The following is an 8,245-nucleotide window of genomic DNA, read 5'->3' as shown; positions in this document are numbered from 1 at the left end:
GGGTGAAAAGTTCAAGCCTCTGATCAATCATCCCAGAGCCAGGCAGGAAAATTCAGCTACATTCAAAGCAGCGTGTGGAGGGTTTGATTTGTTTGTTTGATTTGATTTTTTTTTTTTTTTGGCGGGGGGGCTGTTTTTGTGGGGTGTGTTGGGCATTTTGTGAGCTTCTCTATGCTAATACAATTTATGCTTTCTGCTGGGGATACGAATGGGTGGAAAGAGAATTGAGGAAAAAATATGTTGGGGAAGGGTCAAGAGAGCCAAGATTCACAGTTGCATATTCAGTGTTAAGTCAGTATTTTATGGATTCTGGCAGGAGTATAGTTCAGTGCAGCACAGTGGAGCACAGAAGGATTTGCATCACTGTTCAGTCAGTTTGGTTCATGTGTCAGGCAATTAATTTTAACCCACCCTTAGTTATAGATATTGGCTGTTCTGTAAGAGAGTACGTGTGTTTTAGAGAACTCCCTGAAGACACTGAACTGCATAAAAAAACCACTTAGAAGTCCAGTAGGTTGTTGTAACATACAGAATTTCCCTATCTTTAAATGAGACAATTAGTATATACTAATATATGTGTGTATATACTAATTGTTTGTTAATGCTGACATTTTGTGTATATACTAATTGTGTGTATGTACTAATTGTTTGTAAATGCTGACATTTTTATAGTTTTTGTTACAGTTTTATGAGTAATTTGGTATGGGATTTCTTTATATTGTAAAAAAAAAAGACCTTTTAAACTTTAAATACTTTAAATAATTTAAAGTGTAAAGCTATCACAATTTTCCTAAGGATTTCAAACCCATGACAGGATAATGCAGTTTTACAGCAATTCAGTTTCTGCATGCTTCAAGACAGTTACAGGATATAGTAAAGAGGAAAGGATTGCCTTGAGGCAACTTGTGGTAATAAGTTGGAATATGGAAGGATCTCTCAAATACTTCCTGGGACTGGTGAAATTTGATTCTGATTTTGTATAAAATGACTGAGTTTGGAAAGAAAAGTCAGATCTTCACATTATGTACAGTATCTCTTTTTCTGAAGCCCAGCTGCTTCCTGCATATACTTTTTTCACTAATGAAGAACAATCTTAAATGCTGGATTTTCTGGTTTAAAAAACAACATTATTAAAATACTTAGAGTTTCATTAAATCAAATCTAAACAAGTCTGTGTCACAGACTTTTGATATAGGTTTGTGTCTTTAAGATGAATCAAAATATTTTTCTTTTCAGTTACTGTTTTGTCTTTCTTAAATAGTGTTGACTGCAGAAGAGAAGGAAGGAAGTTGTCCAGATCTTTTAACCTTGGCTATTATAATTAATACTTGTCAAAATAGAAGCAAGCAGGTACTTCTGGTGCTGTGTTCATCTAAAAATAATAAAATGTGTAAGACTGAAAACCAGCAATTTACTTGATCAGTGTCAACTGTTTTTGGTTTTTTTTGGGTTTTTTTTGTGGAGGAAAGTGGAAATGTGAACAGTTAGCTTTATACCCTATTTTTTACATACTTTAGTCCATATATTCAGAGCAGTGATGGACTGTAAAAAAGGTCCCACTCAGACTTGTTCTTTAAGGGGCTTACAGACAAAGCTCTGCTGAGCTACTCCCCAAAGCAGCCATTCAAGCCAGGAAGATCAGTGAATGCTAACCATGAACCAAGTTGTTGGATTTGGTTTAAAGTGCCATTAAAAACCCCCAACCAACCAACACATCTGATCCGTTTTTCTTGGAGTTAAATCCTCAGTAATTTGGGAAACCTCCTAGTCACTCATTTTTGTGGTATTACAATGGTAGAAGAAATGAGAGGGATAATTCCTCCAACAAGGTTCTGGGGAGCAGGAGTGTGTTTCATTTATATTCAAGCAGCATCATCACTTCCACTTGCCTCCCAAAGATCAGATTTTGTCAGGGCCCTGCACGATACTGGGGAATTTTCATGCACTTTCTCTCTCCTTCTAAACAAGTTGTCCTTCACATTATGGCTAATATGAGGCACATGTACTCTGTTTTCTATTCACACTTCTTTGGTTCCTCTGGTTGCCCTTTCATCTGCTGGGAAGCATTCTAGGGAACACTTCCACATCCACCTCGACCTTCCATGGGCAATAAAGATGTTCTTGTCCCATAACAAATGGGGAAAATGCTGCATTTTCCATTGCTAAGGTCTCCTCTCCTGGCATGACAGTAACAGACACCATTTCTGAATAACCAATTAACATGATGGTGTTAAACTCATCTTAGCAGTTTTGTTCTCAATCTGTACATAATTTTCCCTGTTATATGAGCTGGTGTGTTAAGGGATATTAATTGTCCCTGCAGAAATTGTCTTGATAATATCCTTAGAACATTTTATTTCTAATAACATTAGTGCTGCTCCTGGGATTGCTGCAGATCACACAGTTACTTTAATGCAGCATCATGAAGATACAGAATGCAAAGCAAAATGCAAAGCAAAGACAAAATATAACTAAGCATTCCTTCCTGTCCACATCTTAAAAAAAAAAGAAAAAAGGTGGAACAGAAATTTAAAAGTAGGGTCCATTTTCTCTTAAAATCAGTGCAGAATACTTCCTTCCTGTCACAGGTCAAGCTTCCAGGCTGCTTCAAGGAGAGGATTTGCCATTTCCACCAATAAATTACTACTACTAATATTAATATTAATAATAATATAATTTTAATTATATGTATAATTGCAATGTATATAATTTATATAATATATAACATATACCATGTATTATACAGTAATACATAGTATATATTACTATATATAGTATATATTATATATACTGTATATACTATATAGTATATATACTATATAATATATATTTATATATAATATACTATAACCTAATTATGTATTTATTATAATTATAAATATAAATAAATAATAAACTAGTAATATTTCTGTTTTTCAATCTTTTGTGTATTACTGCATATTATTAATAAGTATTGGGATGGCAAGGCCACTGGTATTTTTCTCTCACTAAACTGTTTCTCTGACACCCTAAAATTATAAAAGGTCCTGTGCTGCACTTCACACCAATCTTGTGTGGGGCTGGCTGTGGCTGTTTCCACCAAGGATGGGTGCCAAAGTTTGGTGCTGCGAGTTTAGGGCAGTAAAATTTCAATCACCCTTCTGCAATGCAACATCAGAGCCACGTGGCTGCTGGTTTCAAGCACAGCAAAGCTGGAGATGGAGCAGCAGAGGAGGAAAGCCACAGGGAGAGGAGCCCGTTCTCTCATCCAGCTGGAAGCCTCTTTCTCTATGGCTGGATGGAGAGTTTGCCTCAGCCACCCTGCCTGCACACAGGTTCTCAAAAAGCAGTTGCTGGAATCCTGCATTCATGATTTCTCTTCCTAATATCACCTAGGAAATCAAGCAACAGAAACTGTGTAGTATTTAAAATAACCCAAGATGAAAAAGAAGATCCAAACCCACGAATAAAACAAATCCACCTTCCTTGGTAAGAGTAGTATATACAGCAAGACCTAAATGCTTAGGGACCAGAGTGGCATTGCCAAAAGTTTAAAATTAGAATTGTACATTTCATCCATTTGAGCAAGATTCAAAGTTTCAGCCTAGAAGTACACTAAAAATATTCTCCCTGCCCTCACCTTCCAACAATGCTGATGTTAAACTGGCTAATAGGAACAATGGAAGTAAGTTTTGTTCAGGAAATGTTTAAAAGGCTACAGGAAGGTTAACCCTCAAGGTAAATACACACATATACATGACTATAAACACATGAGAGTACTATGAGAAGCCAGGAGCACAGGTAAGAGTATGACATGGAAGTGTGTATGTATATGTGTATATATGAGTTGAAGCCATAACTACAGAGGGTTATTTTTTCCCTCTGGTCCTCAGGATTTTGAAGACTGGAGGCCTCCCAAGCACCTTTCCTGGGAGGTGTGCACACTTAAGATGTTATGCAAGCAGCCTGTTCTAGTCTCCTTTCCTTTTTTTATTTTTCTTCCCTAGAATGCTCATATTCACATTCTCATTTACTGTTTTTTTTTAATCTTCTGAGTTTTTAGGGTTTCTTTCTTTTTGTCCAGAATGACTCTGGGGTCTTAGTATTTCTTTTTTTAAGCCCATATTTCAAATGAAATATTAAAAATTCTTTGAAAGGATAGTAATCTGTGGATTTTGGTTTAAACCTAAATTTTGGTGAATTTAAAACAATTCTATTTTCTATAAATGCAGTTTTATCCAAACAACTTGGGAAAATGTGAAATTTCCTCCATTATTTTTTCATGCCAAAGTGTTTGAAAAAATTTTGAATAAAAGCTCTGCCACTGCAAGTTGACTCTTTGCCTGTACAACCCATTCACAAAAAATCTGCTGCTGATTGCAATGATGAGAAGGAAAATTAGTTTCATCTTTAGTAGTTGTGCTTTTGTATTCTGTCTTCTAGCAGGTTGCACTCAAATTAACTTCTTCCTGCAGTTGCTGCTTTGTTTGGGAACACATTAAGGAAAGGCAAACCCTTGTACATGCCTGGATTTTGTTTTAGGCAAAAAGTCCAGACAAGAAACTGCACCATCCATTAAATCAAGCAAACAGGAAAGACTGGATCAGTGTGAAAACATGGCATCTCAAATAAACTTTCAGACTTCACTGGTTTTCTGGAGAATTAGAGCTCTCTGCAGAATATACTGAAAGGTGACCACCTCACTGCTTTTATCCACTGCACTTAAATGTGAAAAATAAAGAAGGCAATTTGCATCTTGTTGCAGATGAGTGACAAAACTTTATGGATCTTCCTGTTCTGTAACATGAATCAAGAAATGACAACTACATGGATTCCTTTGTAAACCACAGTGATAAGACACCCCCCTGAACATATGGCAGGAAAGAGACAAAGAATTTTGCACAGAGTCATTAATCTTCAAATTTCAAAGTAAGACAGGCATCACAGTTAAACAAAAACACTCTGCCTTTGGCCAAGATAAATCTTTTGCTCTTGGAATGCAAAGGAAGTGATATCTGTTGGGGAAAAAAGCATCCTTCTTGTGGGAGAAATAAGAAATGCCATTTTTTCTGCATTTGCTCGGATAACTAATAAAATGAAGTGAAATTAAATGCAATCTTCAAGGACAACAGGCAAAAAAAAAAAAAGGAAAACTGCAAAGGAGAGAAAATTACTCCTGGAATAGGTCTTTGAGGTAATTTAGCTTTTTAAAATCACTGAATCTATTTAATTTTCACAATGAAAATTAATCCATTGCCCTTAAAAGTCTTGCTCAGTTCATCAATTCATTAATCCCCCTTGGTTTTTAACTTGCTCCTCCTTGTGTCTCCAGCCTGATTAATAATTCAAAAGATAACTAAGGGCTCAAAAGATTGGTTACCTAAGACTAGTCTGGATAATCTTGATCCTGTTGAGTTATCCTTAGATTTGCAACCTAAATGCTTGGATGGAAAGGGTGTGGGCAGTACTGCTACTGTAACTAGGAAATAGTGATATGTACAGGAGAGGGAGTTTAATGACCAGAAATCAAAGCAATGAGTCCCGTGGGATGAGTGGGCAGTGATCTACTCACTGCTGTTGGGAAGAGGGTAACACAGGGCAGTGAAAACTTTCTGTTCCCTTTAACTGCACTCAGGCACTTCTGTTTCTTGGATGGGAGAGGGATCAGGGTGAATGGCACCACTTCTTCTTCAAGAAGATCTTTATTTTGAAAACAAAGTGTCTTCTTTTAACTGAATTATTTTCAAACTCCTTACAGTGTGACTTCTTGAAGTATTTTCAAACTGAAGTGAGTCCTTCTGCTTCATGGAGTAAAAAGACAAAAACTTTTTTTTGGCACCATCAGGTTGCATTCACAGTCTATCACACTACAGAGACATTAGAAAAGATGTACTGAACCATGGAAGTAGCAGCCTTTAAATGTCTCCTCAGTTTGGGAGTGAAAACAAATGGGAGACATGGGATTTGTCTTTTTGTTTTAGTTGGATATGAAAACAGAGACAGAAACAGAGTTACAGCAGATTAGTAGTCCAGATACCAGCAAAGGAAACATATTTTGCTAAACTTATTCTTAAATATTTACTGTATGAAAATGTATTGAACTATATATTATCTGCAGATGGCTTGTAAAAGGAACTGCCCTGAATTGTGCCAAGCCAGTAGGAACAAAAAGTCTAAAATAATTTTATTAAGGTTGCAATTCCAATTCATGGTGATATGAATCAAGAAAACATTCTTTGGTAATGTTTTAATGTCATGATCACATACTACTTACATGGCTGGAGGACTTGGACTTAATTTTCTTCAAATTACAAAGAACGCAGGAAGGGAAAGGATGGTCCTGCCATAGAGGCAAGCGATTTTCTAGCCTAAAGGGACTAAATTTTATTGCTGCTCCAGACATTAAGCACCTGGCAGTGCTATGCAAATTGCTCAGACTAACTTGGCTACCTAATGCACACTGATAATTTTCTACCCCAATAACCCAAGCAGTCAGATTTCAGAGGTACTGAGCTCTAGCTGAAATCAAAAGGAATGATGTGCTGAGTCCATGAAAAATCCTCTATTCTCACAAGCAATTTCAAAAGTCAAGCTGCCCACTTCCAAAATGAGCACTTAGAATAAAGGGACACTTTTTACCTTGACCTCTCTGCAGCTCAGCTCTCTAATGCTAAAAATCAGGAATATTTCATCTCACACAAGTCTACTGGTTCTGAAGTACTTGAAGATACTGTGGTGATGAGCACAATGGAGGATCCCATGAGGAAATCCAATCACATCTCCAGAGCAGGACTGGAATACTGTTCAATAAGTCAGGCCTGCAGCTACACTTTGAGCAATGTGGAGGAAAGCAGTGACAACACCATTAAGTAGCTGTCTATCTTGTCTGCTTAACGAGACAGTCCTGAAAGAAAAATGGCGTAAAGATGCATAATTAAAGGCTGTAACCTTAATGATGGACTCAAAAAAAAAAAAAGGGGCTGCATTAAGGTTATAAAGGCAATGTGACTTCAGGCAATTTTCAGTGTATTGATGCTTGAATCTGTATTCCCATCATTCTTTTAACATGGATTTTTTGGTGGTTAATTAATACTAGGCTCTGTTCTACTATTTAGGAAAAAAGTAATGATACATTGATTTGATGAAATGCAGCATATTGCCCATTGAAATGTGGGCACTACGAAAGAGTAGAGAAAGTATATTTTATTTACCTGAGTTTGCAGGATAATCTGTGTTTAAAATTGCTGTTGTTTAACACAAACTTGCAAAGAGCATGTCTTGAGAGAAATTGCCATGGGTTCGTGAAGGAGCAGCAGCACACATGAATTTGTGTGTGAAAGTAAGCATAGAACTTCAGTGGCTCTACCTAGTATCATCTACCTAATTAGGTTCATACTTTACAATGTTTATAACATTTTATAACATCAACTTGGGGGAACATGTTTCCCAATCCCACAAACCAGTGACTTTGCTGACACAGATATTTAGAATTAAATACTTGCTAAAATTACTTGGAAGCTTAGGTCAAATAATTTTTACCTGACCACCAGTATCGCTGCAGTTTGTTCAACAATTCTTTACTACATTATTATTGCTGTTATTATTATTATTATTATTTCTATATTATGCAGATGCAGCAGCAACCCTGACTTCATGTTCACACACCTTCTCTTTCATCCTTTAACCAGTGATTCCTTTAAGCAGTGATTGCCTTTTCTTCTCCCCACCCCAGGATGCAGCATGTCACCTCTTGACAGGATCATGTGTGCCTTGTACTGAAAAGCTTCAACTCTGATTTGCTTCAAATAGAAAGTCCTGGTTTAGAATGTTTTCTGATTTTAAAGTGTTTGATACTGGTGGTTCCATTTGCGGGACAGGTGATCTTCTACATGTTATTTCAATTTTTCATTTTGTTTCTGGAGAGGAATGTATTTCAATCAGACTAAACTGAAAAGCAATGACAATCAGCCACACCACCAGATGGAGCTTCTTTTCTGCCTTTCCTGCTGAAGGTGCTGAAGCTGTGGAACTGAACTCACTGGGACTGTGGGACTTTACCTGTTTTTATAGTCAATAAAATAGAAAACTCTATTTCTATTTTTATTTCTGGTGATGCAGGACTAAGTATCCCTGCATTCATAGATGGCTACTTCAGCAATTTTTATTTGTGTACTGTTAATGACAGCTATTGTGCCAGTCCTTTGCATTTACAGGCTTAGGCTCTATCATGCAGTCCTGTTTCTTGTTCATGCACTTGAGAGTTTTC

The sequence above is a fragment of the Agelaius tricolor genome, unplaced genomic scaffold (genome assembly GCF_023055355.1).
Source record: "Agelaius tricolor isolate 1412-34295 unplaced genomic scaffold, bAgeTri1.0.p SCAF_2, whole genome shotgun sequence".
Lineage (NCBI taxonomy): Eukaryota > Metazoa > Chordata > Aves > Passeriformes > Icteridae > Agelaius > Agelaius tricolor.
Note: the sequence above shows the minus strand (reverse complement) of the source record.